This window comes from Pinus tabuliformis, chromosome 2_1, assembly GCF_031772625.1.
Source record: "Pinus tabuliformis cultivar Carrire ecotype Pingquan chromosome 2_1, CPIR1, whole genome shotgun sequence".
Lineage (NCBI taxonomy): Eukaryota > Viridiplantae > Streptophyta > Pinopsida > Pinales > Pinaceae > Pinus > Pinus tabuliformis.
The window spans coordinates 777,033,590-777,057,453 of NC_142299.1; positions in this window are offsets into that span (position 1 = coordinate 777,033,590).

The following is a 23,864-nucleotide window of genomic DNA, read 5'->3' on the forward strand; positions in this document are numbered from 1 at the left end:
TCTGTGTGTTTATGTTTCAGTTATTTTCTTACATCTCTTTACAGCTTATGATTGTGCACACTGGTTATAAATGTTAAATGAGTAAATAAGAGTATTGGGCCCACAAAATTAAGTCAGATCTATAATAATAACACCGTAAGGGAAAAGGATCTAGGCAGCGTCTCTTCACACTCTGTATAGAGATACGCGAAGGTCAGATTGCTGCGCGGAGCAGCGCAAGCATGCAGGATTAGTTCACGACCTTTCCAGACCTCATCAAGACATCCCTAGGGTGCGGAAACCTGGTTCCAACACCCTCCCATACTACCTCAGGTGAGACCTCAGTCCGTGCTCCGCGAACTATTGCCGAAAGGGCCGGTAGTTTCGGGGTTTGTTTGGCTAAAACACTTTTGAACCTGGGTCAGGCCCCAACAAGCCAACAACTTCAATATGCATTAATATGTTCCTCGCATAAACAGATATTATTACTCGCGTACAGATAACAATGTAAAACATAGAGATTCACACATCAATATAGCATTAAATTATAAACCCATTATTCAGCATAACATAACCGCATTTATTCATAACATAAGTAAATATATCAAACACAGATATTTCCAGAATAATCTTCTTTATTAGTACTTCATATCTTCTTACAGACTTTAACTACCTTATGCACTCAGCTGCAAGGGTCCGTGCACTCAGCTGCGGACTTCTACCCTAGGCCTCTGTGCACACAGTTGCAAATTCTTTCTTCTATTCTAAGACTCTTCGTTTTTTTCACTAATGACCCATTACATTCATCATCATTCAACTTCAACTACATGCCTTAGACTCGTCTAAGACTCTCCTTTGTATACAGTCCCATGGTCCACAGACCATCGATGGATCTTTTAAAGCCGACACAACTTACATAAAAGAAGGGCAAAAACCCTTTATGACACTTTACATCTACACGCTCCGCGACCACAAATTGCGGAGGCTTTACACTTTACATACAAAACTTGGGCTTTTAACCCCAAAATGACCCTATGGGACCCTGTCCTAACACTTAACTATGAAAATGAGCATCAACTTATAATGGTTTAGTTGAGACAAGTGTCATAGGGTACACAAGGTTCCACATTGGCATATTACATAGGGTTATATCTTTTTGATTCAACCAAACAATCAAATTACATAGGGTTCTATCCTTGTGATTCAATCAAACAATTAGATACAGATGCTTAAAAAGCAAGTAGATATATTTATTGTATACAATAATGTAATCACTTCAACTAATATACCAAAGGGTGATATAATAAATTGTAATCAAATCTACTTTGTTCTACAAGTAAGTGAAATTCAATTTGTAATGAAAGGAAATTAAACCATGCCAAGAAATGAAGGAGACACACATCCTAATCGCAAGGAAACCTTCGAGGTTGGGTTACGTTTTGCTAAAGTAACCTCATGTTAAAAGTCTACTACTATAGTTTTGAAATAGACCACAAATAGTACATCATACACACAAATAAAATAATAACAACGTTTATATTAATTGCAAAGTATTACCATACACGACTTGCTTCCATTACAGAAATCATAAATATTTTGAATGTTAAAAGACAATAAATGTTTGAGAGTTTTATTGCTTTAATTTAGGACAAAACAACTAAATTACAAATTGTATAGGATAAAAGGATTGAGTTGTTGATATGAGATATTCATAACTTTATCAGAGGGATAAAATCTCTTAAGATGAAAACTTCTTTTTGAGTGAAATGAGAGGTTAAAAGGATTGAGTTGTTGATATGAGATATTCATCTTTATCAGAGGGATAAAATCTCTTAAGATGAAAACTTCTTTCTGAGTGAAATGAGAGGTGATTTTTCAGCATGTGGTATTGATGAGCCATGGTATGGTATGGTTAATAATATTCATGTTAAAACATGGTTAAAAATCTTGTTATATTGTAAGTATTATTTTGATTGTGAAATAAGAGATGGTTTTTGGGTAGCTGGTATTGATGAGCCATCATATTGGCCCATGGTATAGTATGGTTAATAATATCCATGATAAAGTAGGGGTGAATATCCATGGTTAAAAACCTTGTTATATTTTAAGTATTAAGTCTTATATGCTTATTAATGAAATTTAAATATGGTTACAAAATTATTATTTTAATTCATATGGTTAAATGGATCTTAATTTATAGCTATTATTTATATCTGATATATTTTAATGTGATAGAGGTGTAGATATATCTCAAAAGTAATTATAATTATTTTTTTCTTTTAGATTTAATCAAAAAATGTTATAAAATTAAATTCAAATAAAATATTTTGATTGTGAAATGAGAGATGGTTTATGGGCATATTGTATTGATGAGCCATGGTATTGGCCCATGGTATTGTAATAAAACCTATTTACGGGTTAATAATATCTATTGCAAATATATTGTTATATTGTAAATTTATTGTAAGTATTAAAGTTTTGATGTGCATTTAATTAAATTTAACTTATTGTTTCTAATTATAAGTTATATATTTTAATGTAATATATATAATCTTTTATCTAAAATAGTATTCATAATTCTATTAATAAAAACAAAATTACAATGTAACAAATTGAATTTTATTATTTGTATTACTTATAAGTTTTTACGGACACTACAACATCCCCCCCATACTGGGCTCTATATTACTTTTAACTAAAATGCAAATGTTTACCAATCCTTTATGTATTGTAAATTGGACATATTAATATGAATTCAACATATTAAGCCAATATGTGAAAATATTTACAATTTTTCTTATATTACACCTACACATCACTTCTATATTGGGTTCTAGAACGTCTCTTGATGCAACAAGAGCATGCATCTCTCTTGTAGATTACATGACTTGATTTTGTGGGATATGATCCATCATGTTACACCAAAAAACTTATGTGTTTCCATGTTACTTTGTCCACCACTCAAAATGGTTGGATGGGACATTGATCAAGCTTTGATGATGACGTGTATTTCTTTTACATGTGTTCCATAGGTGGAAAATCACCCCCTTACTTTTTTCCACATCCCTCAGCTTTTAGTTTTGTTGGACCATGTTTGGAGATATGATAACCTACAATTTGGATACAGAAAGGAAGACTAGTTGCAGAATATGTCAGTTTCCACGGTCATAACATTTTGAATTGATTTTATAAAGAAATATACAAAAATATAGAAAGATGGACATTATTACCTTGAAACTCTCCACTTGTAACATTTGTAGCTTAGATATGGTTTTTATGGTCAAATGATAGCATATGATTGTGAAATAATGGATACACTACTACATCTAGGAATAAATTTCAACGAAATAGTACAATGATATGGCTAAAATCAACCGTACCATCGAAAATTACAAGAATAATGCCATTTTTTTGGTCTATTATGGCTACATTTTTTGGTCTTACAAAGTGTTAGAAATGTAGCAAGAAAAGATTAATTTGACTAGTGCCTTAGTCAAATGGCGAAATTTGATTTTACACGTCAACAGGATGACTTGGATTGTAGTTAGTGACATGGCCTTGTCACTTAGTTAGATCAGTAAATTCAGGTTTGTAGGTTTGGATTAGAGTTGTGCGTGTAGTGATTCCTAAAATTTAACAATCTAATTCAATTATTTCCAGTTGAACTCAATTAATTGAGCTATAATCACTAATTGAATTAGTTGAAGGTTAGTGTTGTAGGAAAAAGTATCCGACTCGGATGACCCTAACCCACTCTAAGGGTGACAGTTCCTTAGCAACAACTGTAAAACAAACTACTGAAGGTTTACTTCTTTATGAAAGCAAAAGAGGATGGAGAAAGCACTAACCGTTGCCTTGCGCTTAATGTCGAATCCAAACTCTCCTCTTTGGCCGCTTGCTCCTAGCTCTTTGTCCTTCTGCTTGCCCAGCTGTAATGAGATCCTGCACAATGACAAAGAAGGAAACTACAAGAGGCATGCAATCATAACTGGTTCATGGATTAGTGTAAACCAAACATGCAATCATCACAATACATAATTGAAACAAGAGCACATAGAAGAACCTCAATAGCTTTTATTAATGAAGAAATAAAGGTTCTGAGAGGATTACAACCATTGCAGGCTCCAACCCAGCAACACCTCCCAGCAGAAAGAATTGCTCTTCTTCACCTCTCTCAAACAATCACCCAATAACTCAAGAATGAAACCAACAGCATATCATTACTTTGCACAAAATTCCAGCCTCCTGAGCTCATAGGAGAGAGCTCAATATATAGATGAATTGAGAAAGGATGAGTCAGCTTGCAACTGATGTGTAGCTGCCTTGTGTCCTCTCTCTCTTCAGTTAATCTTTAGTTGATCTTCAGTTCTTGAGTCCACTTGGTGAACCTTGCTTCCACTTGGAGAAACAAAGCCTCTGACTCATCACAAGGCGAAATACCTGATCCAAGTGTCATTTTTGGAAGATTCCAAAGCAATGACTCACTGTGCCACATGTCCAAACTCGCCCAACGCAGGTGGGCTTTGTTCTGCCTGCTTTGCAACGCAGGTACACCATGGAGCAGTTGTGTTTCAGCGCAGAAGCCTAGTGGAGCACCTGCTTTGATTTCAGGATTGCTTGTTTTTGAGTGTTTTCAGGTGGAGAACTGATCTGAGAGCTGTTGGTTTGCTGACCTTGTTCCTCTAGGGGTAGGAACATCATGTTTAGGGAACTTTGGATCCCTTGGATTATTGACAATTCATGCTTGTTGCTGTAAGGCACAAAATTGTCTATAACAGTTAGGTTAGTACTTATGACTATTGTTAACTCACTAATCTCCTAGTTAACTAGTCAATCAACTAAAAATAGATTAGACATGCATAGAATTCGAATTTCCTAGTTGTAGTGGAGGAAATGGCACATTGTAATTATCAATTGTATACTAGTTGAGTGTACATGCTTGGTAATTAAGTAGGTGATCAGTTCCCTTGGAATTATACAAGGAAATAGACAATTCCCCTATTATTTAGGAGCTCAATTTCTCCTTAATTGTGTAAATAAATAGGAGGAAGTTGGGGGCTTGAATAGGCTAAGTGTTGGCTAGAGATAGCTAGTCAACATGAGAACAGGTTTACAGTGTATGGTGTGCTTTAAAGTTGAAGCAATACATTGTAATAGTTTCTCATTCTCATATGATTAATGAAAAACAACGAAGGAGTCTTTCCTAGTTGGGTTCCCTTGTAAAATCTTTGTGCTCCTTATGTGTTAATGGTTTCATGTCATTGCATGTGTTTCTATGTTGTGATTTTCTATCCCGCAGATTGTAGAAGAAATCTGTATCCCTTGTATTCAGTTCGAATTCATCAATAGTAGCAATTTTCTTTCCATTTTTACATGGTGTCAAAGCTTGAAAACATAATATAAACCAATCAATAGATCTTCTCCTTCATAAATTTCAATTTATAGATTCAGTGATAAAAGTAGATTCAACGGATTGAAATTAGAGTATGACTTGGAGGGAAACTCGAATTTCATAGCCTGTAAGGACATGATGGAAGTTGTACTTGATGATAATGGAGTGCTAGAATATACCCAAACTTACATTGCAAAACCAGCGACCTCGGATGCACATAAGTTATCCAAGTGGAAGAAGGATACTGCAAAATCCAAGAGGATCATCTTGAAGGGTGTGAAAGACCACATAGTCTCGAATTTACAGGACAAGGAGATTCCATTTTCTATGTGGAATACCCTCACTAAATTATTCAAAAATAGCAGTGACGCAAGGAAATTGGCATTAAGGAACAAGCTCAAAAACATCTGAAAGTAGAAAAATGAAACCATTCTACACTAGCTCTCCAGATTCATTCAGGTTTGAGATGAGCTTGGAGGAGTTGGAGAAAATGTACCATCTTCTGAGCTAGTGAGCCTAGCTCTCCTAGGCATTCCAAAATCCTAGCATAGTTACTTGGACTCTTTAAATGGAAGGGACAAATTACCAAATTGGGAGAGACTTTGGTATAATTGGGTGCAGGAATAAATTTGAAGGAACACTAGAGATGGAGTAACATCCAAATCCGAGGAGGAAGAATTTTTTTCCCTGGTAGGAAAGGGAAAGAAGGCCCATGGCAAGCCTGATTCTAGCAAAAACAATGGCAAGAATAAGTACCTCAACAAGATAATATGTTTTCAATGCCATGAATTTGGACATTATACAACCAAGTGTCCACTCATGAAATCCAACAAGAAGGCTTCAGGAGGAGCAGGAGGTGAAGCCCTCACCTCACAATTCGAATTCGACTTCACCTTGATTTCATGCATGGAAAGCACTGTAATGGGGAGTGTGTGGTACCTAGATTCTGGTGCCTAATTTCATATGACGAGATGTAAAGAATTTTTTAGTAGCCTAGAGGAGAATGATCTCCATATACACATAGAACTTGGAGATGATGGGAGGTATAGTACCAGAGGAATTGGTACTATCACCTTTAAGAGGGATTCAGGCTCCCATCTTGATCTGAAAGATGTCATGTATGTACCTGGGTTGAAGAATAATTTGATTCCTATATCTATACTGGAGGACAGAGATTATGATATTGTGTTTAGTAAGGGAAAATATTTTCTGAAGAATGTATCAATGGGGCAAGTGAAACAGATTAGAGTTAGAGTGAAAAATCTCTACAAACTTTAGGTGGATTATTGTGCTACACTGAGTAGTAAGGAAGAAGATGTGAAAAGTTGAGATGTTGGACAAATCTGTCACAGGCGCATGGGACACTTACACCATGGGGCCTTAAAAATCTTGTAGTAGATTACCCCTAGACTCCTGAAATGCACCCTTGACCAACATGATGCACACTAGGGAAATATGTAAAATCCACCTTCGAGGGCTGAGATAGAAAAGTTGGATAAATAATGGAGCAAGTCCACTCTAATCTATGTGGAGCATTTTCTAACACATCTACAGCGAAACACATGTATTATGTGATTTTTTTTTATGAATTTTCTCAAAAATTTTGGATCTTCTTCATGAGGAAAAAGGATGAAGTTATTTCCAAATTTTTTAAATTCAAAGAATTTGTTGAAAAGGAGACTGGTCATAAATTAAAATCCTTGAGAAGTGATAATGGAGGAGAATTTGTATGTAACACCTTTAAGGAATTTTGTGCTAAATAGGGTATTAGAAGATAACTGATAGCACCTCATAACCCATAACAAATGGGGCGGCTGAAAGGAAAAATAGAATCATAGTGGGAGAAGTAAGAGCCATGTTGCATGATCAAGGGATTCCATTACATCTATGGGTAGAAGCATGCAACGCCATAGTTTATTTGCAGAACATGAACCTTCATAGAATTCTTGGCATGATCACACCCGAAGAAGCTTTCTCTGGGAAGAATCCAGATGTATCCCATTTTTGAATTTTTGGACTAATGGATGAAGAGAACCAGAGAGGATGATAGGTTGTTACAATATGCATGGGAGCATGTGGGAGCTCCTACATCCTTCTGCAGGTAGAGGAGGTCACTAGACAGATACACTAGGTATATTGCAATCATGACATAACTCATTGAGTCAGCGCCTTCTTCATTTGAAGAAGAAATATCTCAACCAGTGTGGGTTGATTCCATGGTGGAGGAGTATGAATCCATCATGAAGAAAAGTGTATGGTAGGTGGTGTTGAGACCAGAGAAAAAGTCAGTGGTTGGTTTCAGATGGATTTACAAAGTGAAGCATGCAGCTGATGGGAGCATTGAGAACTACAAGGCCATATTAGTGGCCAAAATCTTCTCAAAAGTAGAGGGAGTTGACTATGAGGAAACATTTTCCCCTATGTTAAGATATTCCTCAAACACATCCATTCTAGTATTAGTTACACAGATGGGGTGGAAGATCCACCAGATGGATGTGAAGACTGATTTCCTCAATGAAGTGGTTGAGGAAGAGATTTACATAGAGCAGCCTGAGGGGTTTGAGAAATATGATAGGGAGACACATGTGTACAGACTCAAGAGAGTCCTTTATGGTCTCAAACAGGCACTTCGAGCATGGTACACTTGGATTGACACATATCTCAGTGGATTGGGATTCACCAAAAGTGAAGCAGATGCCAACCTCTATCACATTGTGGTATATGGAAGGTTGCTTATCTTGGTATTGTGTGTTGATGACTTAATACTTACAGGGGATGAGCAGTTGATCCACTCTTGCAAGGAGGACCTTGCAAGAGAATTTAAGATGAAGGACACGGGCTTGATGCATTTCTTCCTTGGTTTGGAGGTACGGTAGGGAGATGGAGAGTTGTTTCTGAGTTAGGGGAAGTATTCCTCTGAAATACTTTAGAGATTTTATATGCAGGAATACAATCCTATGGACACACCTCTAGCTACAAACTGGAGGGAGGATGCTTCTTCCGGAGAATTAGTATATGCTACCATTTACAAATAGTTGGAGGTGTCCTTGATGTATCTAGTGAACATGAGGCTCGACATATGTTATGTAGCTAATCAACTGATTCAGTTTATGGTGAAGCCTACCAAGATTCACTGGAAAAAAACAAAGCATGTTCTTAGATACCTCAGAGGCACAACTAATTATGGGTTATAGTACATGAGGATAGACGGTGCGAAGCTCCAACACTTATGTATATTGGGTTGGGCAGGGATCCCATCAGACAAGAAGTGTACTTCAAGGGCTATCTTCAATGTTAGTTTGCAGCTATTTCTTGGTATAGCAGGAAACAAAGGTATATGGCACTCATCTCAACAGAGGCTGAGTAGATGGATACAAGTTAAGCAACATGTGAGGCCATAGACATGCATGTAATTCGAATTGCATAGCTTGATTGGAGGAAAAGACACATTGTAATTATTAATTGTATACTAGTTGAGTGTACAAGCTTGGTAATTAAGTAGGTGATCAATTCCCTTGGAATTGCGCAAGGAAATGGGAGAAGTTGGGGGATTGAATAGGCTAAGTGTTGGTCAAAGATATTCATTCAACATGAGAATAGGTTTACACTGCAGGGTGTGCTTCATAATTGAAGCAAGACATTGTAATACTTTCTCACTCTCATATGATTCATGAAAAGCATCGGAGGGGTTTTTCCCAGTTGGGTTCCTCTGTAAAATCATTTTGTTCCTTAGGTTTTGATGGTTGCATGTCATTGCATTTGTTTCTATCTTGTGATTTTCTATTCCGTATATTGTAGAAGAAATTTGTATCTCTTGTATTATGTTCGAATTCATCAGTAGTAGAATATTTCTTGCCATTTCTACACGAAGAACTAGCTTGATATCGTTAGTCTTGTGATGGTTTCCCAATTCATCACAAGACCAACAAAAAGGAAGTTATGACGAGGGCCTTATAATTTTTTGAGATATTCAAATGGTTTGTCAAATTTTTTGACTGGTCAAAGTTGGTCAATGAAAGTCGTAATTTAGATGGTACATAGATTTATAAATATATTGCATTTAAGAGATGTTGCAGCATTTTTTCTATAACTACAATCATTCTGAAAAGTTATAAGGTTTTATTGTCGAGATAAAATCTCACACACACATATATATATATCATTACAAAAATATAATAGATCTAGTTCACCACTTAATTTTATAACATAATCATCGCATATTTTTTTGTGAGGGAGAATGGTAAAAAATATTAGTATGGAAAAATTCAAGGGGATGATGGGAGATGTTATTTCCCTTGCACTAAATGAGGGAGCTTACATCTTGTAAGAGTTTTAAAAAACAACTAAAAGACATTGCAAGAGACATGGTCACATTGAAGGGGGACCGGAGGAATAATGCCCCTTGGTAAGTTATATATTCATTATATATTGTCTTTATATTAATCGTATTTGTAAAATTTTATATCATTATAATATTTGTTATGTAGACTAATTTTGCATGATTGTTCGTAATTATAAAGTCAAGTTGGCCCCCTAGGTGTCTGAATGTTCCAAGTAGTAGTAGAAATGATGTTGTACAAATAGAGGAACATGGATCGAATATTGAAGATCAAGTTAATGATCATATGGAAGAAGATTCCAATAATAACATAATTCAAGATGATTGAACAAATGAATTGATCCAGGACTTGTTTGCTTGGTTGGTCAATTATCTAGATGAGGACAATGGTGATATTTTCGATTTACCTCTGCTAGAAAAGACAACGACACCACATTATGAAGGCTCAAGAGGAAATATTCTCTCTACTACATTATTGTTGGTGAACTTAAAGGTTTTGAATGGTTTTTCAAACACTTGTATGCAACAGATCCTAAGATATGTAATATATTTCATCATATACTATACATGAGGGTTGATTTTTTTCCTTTTTCTTAGTTCCATAAAGTTTACTATTGAATATGAAATCGATGGCAGCCTCCCTTTCCTTGACATTATTATTTCAAATAGAGTGTTGGGCCTTAAATATGCCCATGTTTTCATCATACAATACCACCATTCATAATCTATATTCATGTACTTTTAACCCATTTCGTACTATAGTTCCATAACTTGCCGCCAAATACATATCCTACACTCTATGGTTGGTTATCATTAGTTTTCTTGACTATTCTATGATTAAAGATGATTTTTCCAGGATTTTCTAATGATGGTTTTTCTAAGTTACTTTGTCGGAAGGTTCCATCGCCGAAATTCTTCACAAGTTAGTTAAACTAGTTACTACAAGGTTGAGTACGGAATGAAATTGTTGTAGGTGAAAATATGAAGTTTGTTATCAAATGGTGAAGAATCTCAACATTTTGAGACTTGCATCGTGCTCAAAATACCCTCTTTCATATAACCCAGAACCGTTCGGCAAAATTCATCATCAAAAGGAAGTTAAGGTCAAAACAATTCTTAAGTACATAATCGTTGAACGACTCGGTTTCGGGACTAAACGATTCGTGTTCGGTTATGAACAGTTTTGCAGCCATGTGGAGGATGGGGGTTGAAGATCTAGAAGGAAAACTCATCCAATCAACCACCCACCTCAACCAACCAAGAATTCAAGAATTGCGTTCTCCAAGTTTGCCAAGAATTTGTTGTGCAGATTGGGTAAGTTAGCCATCGAGAATATCTCTAGCTTCACTGGGCAGATTACATAGATCCTCTTAATTAATTAGATAAACAATTGTTGCTATATTTTAGAGGGCCAGGCTCTATATAAAGCCAATTCTCTGCATGTACGCTGGGAGGTAGTAGAAAGAATTGTTTATCTATTTTGTAAAGAATACTCTGTTAAGGAGATTTCAGAATGACATTTGTATTGACGCTATTAGCACCTAAATTTGCCTCAGGCTAAAGGAAGGCAAAAATTAGGGTAACCACAAACCACGCTCAGTCTGGTAGCTAGTCCTACCAAAGTAGGAGAGGGCTCTCTCTGAGTCACGCTCAGTGAATGGATAAGCAAAAATGGTCTGAGATGACTTACAATGCAATATTTACCTTAGGCTAGTAAGTGAAAAGGGATTTTGGAAACAATTTTATGAATGACCGAGCTTCTGGGATGTTTATGGGACTAGCGCTCAGCAAAGAACATAGAATTGAATATGAAGGCACAGATTATTCCGTGAGGCAAGGTAGGCGGAAAGAGCAGCAATTTCAGTTTAAGGTAACACGAAATGGAAATATTGCTTAAGAAAGTTGAAAGGGCATAGTCGCATGAATCCTTTTCAATAGAAGAATAACACTGTACATGAAATTTTCCCACAGGCAGAGCAATATAAATTGAATTCTACCTAATCTCACTTAGAAAATTTCACTAAAATGAAACGTGAATTGAATTATGAAACATAACAAGATACATATGGAACATAAGAACACATTTTCTACACTCACAACCACAAGAATCTCATGAAACAGAGCTGCTGCCTTTCATTAATTCTCTGTCAAAAATACACAGCGAAGAAACAGAGTTTCTTTCCCACAGTCTCCCAGAAGTTACAAGCCAGCCAACCCTTTGCAAATAACTTGCATACAATATATAGAATGTGTGAGGAAGAGATAGAACGCCCAAGGGTTGGGGAGTTACTCGAATCATGGCGAAATGGAGATGGAGAGCCAACCATCAGCTACAGGTGCAGCGTTGCAAACGTGACATTTGGCATTGGGGTGACCGTTTGCCTTCCTTCGCCACTTGGATAGAAGCCCATCTGGAGAAAAAAATATTTCAATGCCACCTTCAGTGCCAAAAAACCGAAGTGTAGATGATCGGGCCCACTTGGAGAAGTCGCGACACGAAATTTCGCGAAACGGGAGCAAATTGGCAATTTTTTTCTCCGTGCGCCGCGCCAAATTCTCTGTGTGTCGCGCCAATTTGGACCCTGTTTCGAGGCACTTGCAGGCATCAAAAATGTGCTCAAGTGGGCTTGTTGGAAAGCCCGTCCTGTCTACTTTCTAACCCCACTAGAATTTCCAAATTTGGTGCTCATTTTCCCCTCCAAATCTTCATTCTCCCAAGACTGCTTTCTGTGTATCAAAAAAGTGGCAGAGAGGCCATTTTTGGGTGTTTTTTGACCTTTAGGAGACCCAGATCTTGTCAAAATTTCTTGCCCGGACACCAGTAGTCATAATTTTCAATGCTGAATCTAAATATGCAAGCCATTCCTCGATTGGAGCCCTAGAATTTTAGCGTCGCGCCACTGGGGAGGAATTTCCTGTTTTTTGTCCAAAAATTTCTCAAGTGACCAAAATTTGCCCAAATTTTTTGAAATTTGAGCTGGAGGATCTCTATGGGGTGCCATGCTAAGCCAACGAAGCGTCAGCCAAGATTCTAAGCCTATCTTTCTCTTTTTCCCGCTTTACCCTTCTTGTTGCTTGCCTCAACTTTGCTTTTAAACTCTTTATCCAGGCCTGTGCACTCATGTTCCGCACCTATAACGGAAAGTCATGTGTCTCAATATAGCAAGGTTCTGATTATCTTTGTCCAGCAGCCTCTCCAAATGCATGTTGACCCTCTCAAGGTTGGCCTCCCGATCCTCATTGACTGCTTGCTCCAAAGATGTGAACACAACCCTTCTTCTTTGAGTTGCTTGGCGATGCTCACAGATGTTCTGCAGCTCCATGATCGTCTGTTGGTCCTCAAGTTGTTTGTTTCTCCGCTCCAGGTAGTTCATGTTCCACTTGGCCCTTTCTAAATCAATGGACAAGTCTTCAATCTCTGATTTCTGCTCCTGGATGATCTCTATAAGCTCTGCATTTGTTGGCTCTGCATCTGTCTCATCATCCTGGAGGAGAACAAACTCGGTCTCTTGCTCACCTGATGGCCCTTCCTCCTACACTGGCTCCTTGCCCTTACCCTGCTCCTGTGATGTTGATGTCGGAAGCAAGGCCCCTTCCACCCTGGGTGGAGATAACACTCGCTTTGCTGCTGCAAACAACGGTCTACTGCCCTTCTGGTATGTGATGTATACTGGCATGGTGGCAGTCCCATGGTGCTCAAACTGATGTGGAGGACCCCCCACCTCATGCTCTGCCTCTGATACCAATGGTGGAGTGCTGAAGAAATCACGGGAGATGAAGTCCTCCCAAGCAATACCCTGCAATCCCAACTGATGGTCCACCAAAATCCGAATGAGAGCAAAATGATAGACACTGTTTAGCTGCTGTCGAGGGGTCTTGCGCTGCATGAAGTTTTTCATCTTCTCAATGTTGTTGCAAATGAAAAATGGGAGGCTCATCATCCGTACCCGGGTGAAGTGCATGAGAAACCTGATGTGATATGCATAAAGGCGTGAAAACCTCCCCTCGCAACTGAAATACTTCATGATCAATCTCATGAGTGGGGCATACTCATCCCTCAAAATTTTGAATGGAAAAACTCTGGTGAGCTGGCTCAAATAGCTGTTCTTGATGTAAGGCTCATAGTGATGCCTCTCCACCTTCTTTTTCTTATGCCATTGTTCCCCAACATTCGGTATTCCTGTTGCCACTGATATGGTTCCGGTGTTAATGTGAAAGTGACCCCAGCCAGGACAGATTGACCTCCTTGTAGATGAAGTGCAAAAAGACGGGCCAACTCATGATGGACTCTGACATTTGTCACCCTTTGACAAAATTCATAGCATTCCAAGTGCTGGAAACAAGACATGGCAAGCGGGCATGCCTGCAGCTCAGTGAGGGTGTTTGGCTCATCTCTAAGATGTCTACCACTCCGGTGATGTCTCCTATGGGCCCTCTCTCCTGAAGATGTGCCACTATGGGTCCCCTCCTCATACTCTGATGAAACTTCTGATGCCATTATTGCTGCTTCCACCCTGAGTTTTATGCTGCCCTCTGAATCCAATGAAACTGATAGATGCTCTGAAAATTTGTCACCAAGGGGACAATAAAATAGGGAGTATTAGGAGAGGAATGATGAAAAGGGAATAGGGGCTAGACGGAGAGATTTATCAGTGATTTGGGATTGTTTTGGGTATAGTATTGATGAGGTAGGGTTTTGATATTTTGATCTATAGGAATAAAGGGAACAAATGGATATGATTACAGTGGAGCTAGGGTGATTATTAGGGGAAACTGCTATAGGGGAATTTGCTGATAGAGGTAGGGTAGGATCATACTTTAGCAATAATGTCACTGTAGCAAAACCCTAGCTTCTTGACCTTCTTTGTGTCATCTTTGTTTTACTTTTATTTTTAAAAATTCATTTGATTCATGGTCATCAAAATCACATTCCTCTTCAAGTTAAATGCCAATGGTGAAGGTAGTTGGGCTACCTCTACAATTTTGAGGGTTATTCACAAAAATTTTGGGCAATTTAGTAATTTTTTCGGCTTATATGTCTGTTCTCCGCGCACTCTGCCCAGTGCGCCGCGCGCCGGGTATGCGCCGCGCCAGTGTTATATTTACACTATGGCCGGGCTCCCAGTGCGCCGCACCACCTCGTGTGTGCGCCGCGCACTGTAAACTCACCCAAATTTGCTTGAAAAACAAGGGGGAGGGTTTTAGTGGCAGTTTTAGGGTGGTTTCCTTAGGAAACATGATGGAATGGAGGTAGGAACGATGAGGAGTGAGGGGACAACGGGAGGGGAGCAGAACCTTGGTGGCATCATCGCAAACTTGCAACCCCATTTATCGCTTTCCTTGGTGATTTTTTCCATGGATGGACATTGTGCTTTTGGGTACCATTAAACATCTTACAAACCCCAAAGCATAGACAAAATTGACGGAGAAGAGGTTTTCAACTGGGCCTACCTCTTGTTTGCTAGCCTCCACCGAGATTTGAAGTAGATTTGGCAAATTTTTATGCGCCTAGCTGTGTGCGTCGCGTGCCAAGCCCAGTGCACCGCGCGCTGGGTGTGCATCGGGCCCTTGCAAAAATTGAATGGTGGGCAGGCTGCGTGTGCGCCGCACCCTCTGTGTGCGTCACGCTCCGTGGTGTATGCGCCGCGCTCCTTGAAAACCAACTCTCCTTCACCCAAACTCTCACGATTTTGCTCTCTCACCTTTGGAATGTCTCTCCAAGTTTTGCAAGAGCACAATGGCTTTGATTTGGGCAAAAACAAGTATATATAGGCTTGGGAGTGATGGGTTTGATTTTTTCTTCCTTGAAAACCCACTTTCTAATGTTTATGTTTTGCACTTTTTTCATTGACTTTAAAACACCCTGATTTTCATTTTTTCTTTGAAATTTTGGCTCTCATGATGGGATTTTTGGCATTTCTTTGCGGGGACTGTGTGACTGGGAATTTGGCCATAGAAACCGTGACTGCATCTGAAAAAGTCAACTGGCAGTTTTTTGGAAAATTTTGTCATAATTGACCTTGTTTGACTTTTCTTCAAAACAGAGTTTTGAAGAAGAGTCGAAATCTCTTCAGGTGATGATGAAGCTTTCTGAACCATAGCTGTATAAGGTCTCCCTCTGGCCTGCATGGCTTGTTCTGGACATGTTTCAAAGACCAAATTGATGATTTCCTAGACCCAAACATAACAGATGACTTTGTCCTGTAATATGACCAGACCTTGATTATCATGAATTTCAGTGATTATGGACAAAGACCTGAACCAGAAGGGGCCAGACATGAGGGAAAATGACTAGCATGACTTTCTCCGTCAGATCATGGCATGTCCCTGTTAGAAAATTATATATTATGGAGCAATGGAACACATAAAATATTGCAAAAACATAAACACAGAAAACGCATAAAACAAGAGAGACACAAATATACGTGCTTCACCCAGTTTGGGCTACATCCACCCCGAACAGCCAGTCCTTCCTTTCTATTATCCAGCAAAATGAAGAGACATAACCTACAGCAGATCCGCTGTAATATCCTCTGTTTTCTCTCACAGTCTGACCTCTCTATTTCCCACTCACAGAATACACATCTATCACACAGCCTCAAATACAATGCCCTCATACAAAGAGAGGGGTTTCCTTCTAGGGCAAAAAACCCTAAACTAAACATAAGTTCTACTGTCAAATCATCCGCCTAATGAACGGCCCAAATTGACTAGAAATTACTATAATTTTACAAGGCAATTTTACAGCTGTTTTTAGCTTCGCGGGCGCTGCCCCCAAAACCCCCCACCAGGGGGGAGCTCCCAAAGGTCGCAGCTGCCCCCAAAACCCCCCACCAGGGGGGAGCTCCCAAAGGTCGCAGCCGCCCCCCCTGGACCCCCCTTGCAGCGAATATTTTACGGGCAGTGTTACCGCCCCCATTTCGAACTGGGGTCCAATGTGGCGATACCTTTGAATATAGAAGATAATCAAGCTCCACACCCAACAATCTCCCACTTGGAGACTAATTGTAGCAACTCCACCGCTGCTCCATTTGCTGGACAATGACTCCTCTTTGGACCTGGTTGTTTCTCATCTTCATCGTCATCCTTGAAGACAAATTGAAACTGAACATATTCTCAGTTTCTCCCTGGTTACAACTTTTTTTAGCATATCTGCAGGATTCTGGCTAGTGTGTATCTTTTCCAGCTTCAACTCTCCATCTTCCAACACTGATCGTATGAAATGGTACTTGAGCTGTATGTGTTTAGTCCTGGAATGAAATGCTGAGTTCTTTGCAAGATGAATGGCACTTTTGCTATCACTGTATAATGTGCCCATATCATGCTCCTTACCCAATTCACACATAAACCTTTGTAACCAAATCATTTCTTTACTAGCCTCTGTAGTAGCAACATACTCTGCTTCTGTTGTTGAAAGTGAAACAACACTTTGGATTTTTGAAACCCAACTGACAGCGGTTCCTCCAACAGTAAATACATATCCTGTAGTGCTCCTCCTGTTATCTCTGTCACTTGCCATATCTACATCAACATATCCTTGTAGGGAGATGTTTGAACCACCAAAGCATAATGCTTGATTTGTGGTACCCTTCAAATATCTGAGAATCCATTTCACTGCCATCCAATGTTCCTTTCCTGGATTGTTCATGTACCTGCTTACAACTCCCACTGCATGTGCAATATCAGGCCTTGTGCAGACCATTGCATACATTAAGCTTCAAACTGCTGATGCATATGGAACTTTAGACATATAATCCATATCTTCTTGTGTCTTTGGGCACATTTCCTTGCTAAGTTTGAAATGGCTAGCAAAAGGTGTACTAACTGGTTTTGCATTGTGCATGTTAAATCTTTTCAACACCTTTTGTATGTACTCATTCTTAGACAATGTTAATTTACGATTTTTCCTGTCTCTAGTTATTCTCATACCAAGGATTTGTTTTGCAGCTCCCAAATCCTTCATTGCAAATGAATTTGCCAATTTTCTTTTGAGCACATTTATTTCCTGCATGTTAGATCCTGCAACAAGCATGTCATCTACATACAATAACAATATAATATAGCTGCCATCATTTTGCTTTTTCAAATAAACACAATGATCAGAGTGACATCTAGTATAACCTTGTTCAGACATAAACTTGTCAAATTTTAGATACCACTGCCTTGGAGCCTGTTTTAAGCCATACAAGCTCTTATTCAACCTGCACACTAGTTTCTCCTTCCCTTTCACCTCATATCCTTGTGGCTGCTGCATATATATCTCTTCCTCCAAATCCCCATGGAGAAAGGTTGTCTTTACATCTAACTGCTCAAGATGCAAATCTTCAGCTACTACAAGACTTAAAATAGTTCTGATTGAAGTCATTTTAACAACAGGAGAAAATATTTCATCAAAATCAATACCTTTCTTCTATGCAAACCCCTTCACCACAAGTCTAGCTTTATACCTATGTTTTCCTCCATCTTTTTCCTTCAGTCTGTAAACCCATTTATTCTTCAATGTAGTTTTTCCTACAGGCAACCTGACTAAATCCCAAGTCTGGTTATGCATTAAGGAGTCCATCTCTTCTTCCATGGCTACCTCCCACTTCTTCCTGCTTTCAACCTGCATTGCTTCTTCATAACATTCGGGTTCACCGAAATCAGTCAACAATAAATAATATAATGAAGGAGAGTATCGTTTAGGGGGTCTACTTATCCTGGTAGATCTTCTAACACCACTTTCAGCTGTTTGGGGTGCCTATTGTTGTTGTGGTGGTTTCTGTTGTTGTGGTTGTTGATTATTATTATTTTCAGGCACCTTTACTTTTTTAGTGATTTCATCAAGAACTGCGTATTCCTTGTTTTCCTTTTCCTGTTTCTTTTCCTGCAACTGATTCTTATACAAGACCTTTTCATTGAATATTACATCTCTGCTCCTAATGATTTTGTGATTTTCATAATCATATAAGCGATAACCAAAATCATTAACACCATATCCAATAAAGGTACATTTCTTTGACTTTGCCTCAAGCTTTGTTCTATTTTCTTTATCAATATGGACAAAGGCCTCACAACCAAAAGGCTTTAAAATAGAGTAGTTTACCTTTTTACCTGTCCATGCTTCCTCTGGAACACCACCATCCAAGGAACTTGAAGGCCCTCTGTTTATTAGATAAACAGCAGTATCTACAGCATCTGCCCAAAACTGTAAAGGCAATCCTGCATGCAATCTCATGCACCTTGCACGCTCCATGATTGTTCTGTTCATCCTTTCTGACACACCATTTTCTTGTGGTGTTCTTGGAACTGTCTTCTCTCTGCAAATTCCATGCTCTGAACAGTACCTATCAAACTCTTTTCTGCAATATTCACCTCCATTGTCTTATCTAAGACACTTCAATTTCTTTCCTGTCTCAATCTCAACCAAAGCTTTCCATTTCTTGAAAGTATCAAATACATCAGATTGATTCTTAATACAATAAATCCAAGTTTTTCTAGTTGCATCATCAATAAAAGTAACATAATAACGACAGCCACCGAGAGATGATACCTGAGCAAGTCCCCATACATCTGTATGCAGAAGCTCTAATTTTTCATTCATCTTTTCTTTCCCAACTTTGAGAAATCTGACTCTCTTCTGTTTTCCATAAATGCAATTCTCACAGAAGTCCAAATCAACATTCTTCAAACCTGGCAACAAATTCCTTGAGTGAAGAATCTTCATCCCCTTTTCACTCATGTGTCCGAGCCTATGATGCCATAATGTTGCATCTGCTCCTTTGGAAGTTAAAGCATTAACAGAGTTAGAAATACCATTGCATAAATACAATGTACCAACCTTTTCGCCTTTTGCTATTACCAAGGCTCCTTTGGTGACCTTCCAAGCTTTATCTATGAAAGTTGTCACACAACCTTCACCGCCTAACTGCCCTGTTGAAATCAGATTTTTCTTTAGATCTGGAACATGCCTTACCTCCTTTAATAGCCATTGGTTTCCATTCTGCTGTTTTACAAGAACCTTACCCATTCTAACGATTTTACAGGGTTTATCATGACCCAGACGGATTTGTCCAAAATATCCTTGAACATAGTCATGAAAGTATTTCTTATTAGGTGTGGCATGGAATGAAGCCCCTGAATCTACCACCCAGGAATCAGTAATATTTTTGAAAGAAAGAATCAAAGCATCTTGTAACACCTCACCTGTCACATTTGCTTCATGATTGCTTTCTTGCTGTGCATCTCCTTCTTTTCCCTTCCGAGATCTACAGTCTTTCTTTAGGTGTCCTTTCTTTCCACATTTCTAGCACACTATCCCCGATCTAGACTTGGATCTGCCTTTCCTTGATTTACTGCGATATCCTAAGCTCTTTCCTCTTTCCATTTTTCTTCCTCTAGACTCTGCACTCAAAGCATTTCCCGATGTCTCACCGGAGCTTTTCCGTCGCATTTCCTCGCTAAGGATAGCACCGACAAAATCATCAAACTTTAAAGTACTAGATCCAGAAACAGAGTTACTAATGGCCATTACCAAACCATTCCAACTTTCTGGTAATGAGCACAAGAATAACAGAGCTCTAACTTCATCATCAAAATTTACCCCTACAGAACTTAACTGACTTGTAACTGTATTAAAATCATTTAAATGGTCTGCAACAGATCCACCTTCCAACATCTTCATATTAAATAACCGTTTCATAAGAAATACCTTGTTTGAGGCCGAGGGTTTTTCATATAGTTTCGACAACGCCTGAATCAAACCCTCTGTCGTTGTTTCCTTCGAAATGTTGAAGGCGACTGATGCAGCGAGGCACAACCGTATTGTTCCGAGTGCCTTTCTATCGAGAAGGTTCCATTCTTCATCTGTCATACCCGTCGACATCTTTGTTTTTCCGCCCAATGGTAGGTACAGATCTTTCTGATACAGATAATCTTCCATCTGCATCTTCCACAGTGAGAAGTTTTGGCCGTTAAATTTCTCGACCCTAAACTTACCATCTTCCGCCATTGCTCCCACTCGAACCAGGAACCCTTCTTTCCTACGAATTTATCAGCCAAATAGACCTTCAGCTCTGATACCAGTTCTTAGAAAATTATATATTATGGAGCAATGGAACACATAAAATATTGCAGAAATATAAACATAGAAAACGCATAAAACAAGAGAGACACAGATATACGTGGTTCACCCAGTTTGGGCTACGTCCACCCCGAACAGCTAATCCTTCCTTTTTATTATCCAGCAAAATGAAGAGACACAACCTACAGCAGATCCGCTGCAATATCCTCTGTTTTCTCTCACAGTCTCACCTCTCTATTTCCCGCTCACAGAATACACATCTATCATACAGGCTCAAATACAATGCCCTCATACAAAGAGAGGGGTTGCCTTCTAGGGCAAAAAACCCTAAACTAAACATAAGTTCTACTGTCAGATCCTCTGCCTAATGAACGACCCAAATTGACTAGAAATTACTATAATTTTACAAGGCAATTTTACAGTTGTTTTTAGCTTCGAGGGCGCTGCCCCCGAAACCCCCCGCCAGGGGGGGGCTCCCAAAGGTCACAGCCGCCCCCCCTGGACCCCCCTTGCAACGAATATTTTACGGGCGGCGTTAACTGGGGTCCAATGTGGCGATACCTTTGAATATAGAAGATAATCAGGCTCCACACCCAACAGTCCCTAGAGAAATGCAGCTGAGTGAATGGAGCGGGACACCTAAAATTGAAATGCACAAAGAGTTTTGATCTCTGATGAAGGGCTGACCAGACCGACTCTAACATTAGATCCAATGGGGGATGGTAGCTCCTTGGAGGTGCCAAGAACAGCAAATCTCTGGAGGAGCTAGACAGTGCCTTTTGTCCATTGGGCTATGGAGTCATCATTTTGATAAACAGCACACGACTCTGACTTATTTATAAAACTGGAATAACCAAGAAATTGACTCAAACTTGACATTGAAATAACTCAAAAACTGACTTTACAGACTGAAATCAAACTGAAATGAAAATGGTATTTACAATGACAATCAAAGCAGCGTTAATAGATCAACAGTGATACCGCTTGAGCAGCCGACCATTGATCGGCCCTCCAGGACAATCTTCCCCGTTCATTTCCTTCATAAAAAAGGCATTCTGACCCCTATATGTTGCGATCTTGAAAGGACCTTTCCACAGATTTTTGAACTTTCCGTGCTTGCCTTTATCTTCATTCCTTGCATCCCACTTCAGCACCACATCATCCAACTGAAATTTATCCGCCTTTGCTTTTCTGTCATAGATTTTCTTTATCTTCTCCTGCAACTTGGATGTGTTTTTGAAAACTTCTTCTCTTGTTTGTTGCAAGTGGATCATTTGATTCAGTCTTCTCTGCATGGGATCTTCCTCACTGCCGGCCTCCTGAAGAAGTTTGACCACCGGGGCAGCAAGACAAGTGGGAAATATTGTGTCCACTCCATAAACCAGCTCAAATGGTGACATACCAATAGACTTTTTCTGACTGATCCGGTCTGCCCAAAGCGCATGGACCAACCTCTTGTTCCAACTCTTCTTATTTATTTCCAGCAGCTTCTTGATGATGTTGACCAAATATTTATTTGAAGATTCTGCCAATCCATTGCCTTGCGGATGATAGGCAGTTGAATGATCCAAAATTATGTGATATTTATGACAAAACTCTACCATCCTTTTCGATTTGAAAGCTGATGCATTATCAGTGATTAATTTGTTTGGACAACCAAAGCGAGACAATATTTTATTTTCGAGAAATGAAATGATTACCGTGTCCGTCGCTTGTCTGGTAGGGGCTGCCTCAATCCATTTCGTGAAATAGTCTGTCGCTGTAAGGATCCATCTATGTTGTCCAGAAGAGGCGGGATGAATTTCCCCAATGAAATCCAACCCCCATTGCTGGAAGGGAGTGCTCACTTCAATAGGCTTAAGTGGCAAAGGCTGTAATTTCTATTTTCCTTCGAAAATTTGACACTTATGACAGCGCTTGACCATCTTATGCACATCAGCAAACAAAGTAGGCCAGTAGTACCCCACTCTCAAAATTTTGTTCGCTGTTGACTTTCAAAAAAGATGAACTCCACACTCTCCTCTGTGGAAATTGTCCATAACTTTCTTTGCCTCCTCTTCCACCAAACAATTTAACAAAATGCCATTGGGATCTTTCCAATACAGTGCGGAATTCAAAATACAAAACTTGGCAGCCTTCAATTTGAGTGTTCTCGCTTTGTTTCTAGTCATGCCGGGCAGTGGTGATAGATTTTTCAGCACATATATTATATCATAATACCATGGGGACAAAGCAAACATTTCGGATAACTGAATTGACGTTCCTTCCTCATTCTCATCGGACATGGAAGCGATCAGATTTATTTCCAATGCATGAAAGTTCGATTTGGCCATCAGCTTTGCCAACCCCTTTCCTTTGACCAGCTTTGTAGGCTTTATCTCCACATCGTATTCCAGCAAGGCTGCAATCCATTTGCCTCTTCTCCTTCTAGATTGGTCTGCACTAAAACATCTTTTACAGCAGTATTAGGAACATAGGCTAGAATGTGAGAATGTAGGATATACACCTGGAAATCCTTCAATGCCTTCACCAATGCCAGGGCTTGCTTCTCAATGATTTTGTACTTCAAAGATTCATCCCTTATAGCCCTGCTGAAGAATGCAATGGGTCTTTCATGATCATCTCTCTTCTGTAATAATACCGCTGCCATAGTGTGCTCAGAGGCAAATGAAAACAATATGAAATCCTGAGTGTAGTCCGGGCTGACTAGAACTGGAGCTGAAGAAAGGGCCAATTTTACCACGTTGAAAGATTTCACAGCCTCCTCTGTCCATTTCACCTAGCTATCCTTCTTAAGCATGTTGGTCATTTCAAGTGTTCTGCAAGATTAGGCACAAAACAACGCAGAAAATTCATCTTACAATTGAATGATTGTATTTCCTTTTTGTTCCTTGGCAGACCGATTTGCTGAATTTCTTGCACACGTGCTGGGTCCATATGAATGCCATCCTTTGAAATGATGTGCCCAAGTAATTTGCCTTCCTCCATGGCGAACAAGCTCTTCTTTGGATTCAGCGATAAACCATATTTTCTGCATTTTTGGAAGACAGTTTTTAGATGGTGCATGTGTTCTTCATCAGATTTTGAAAACA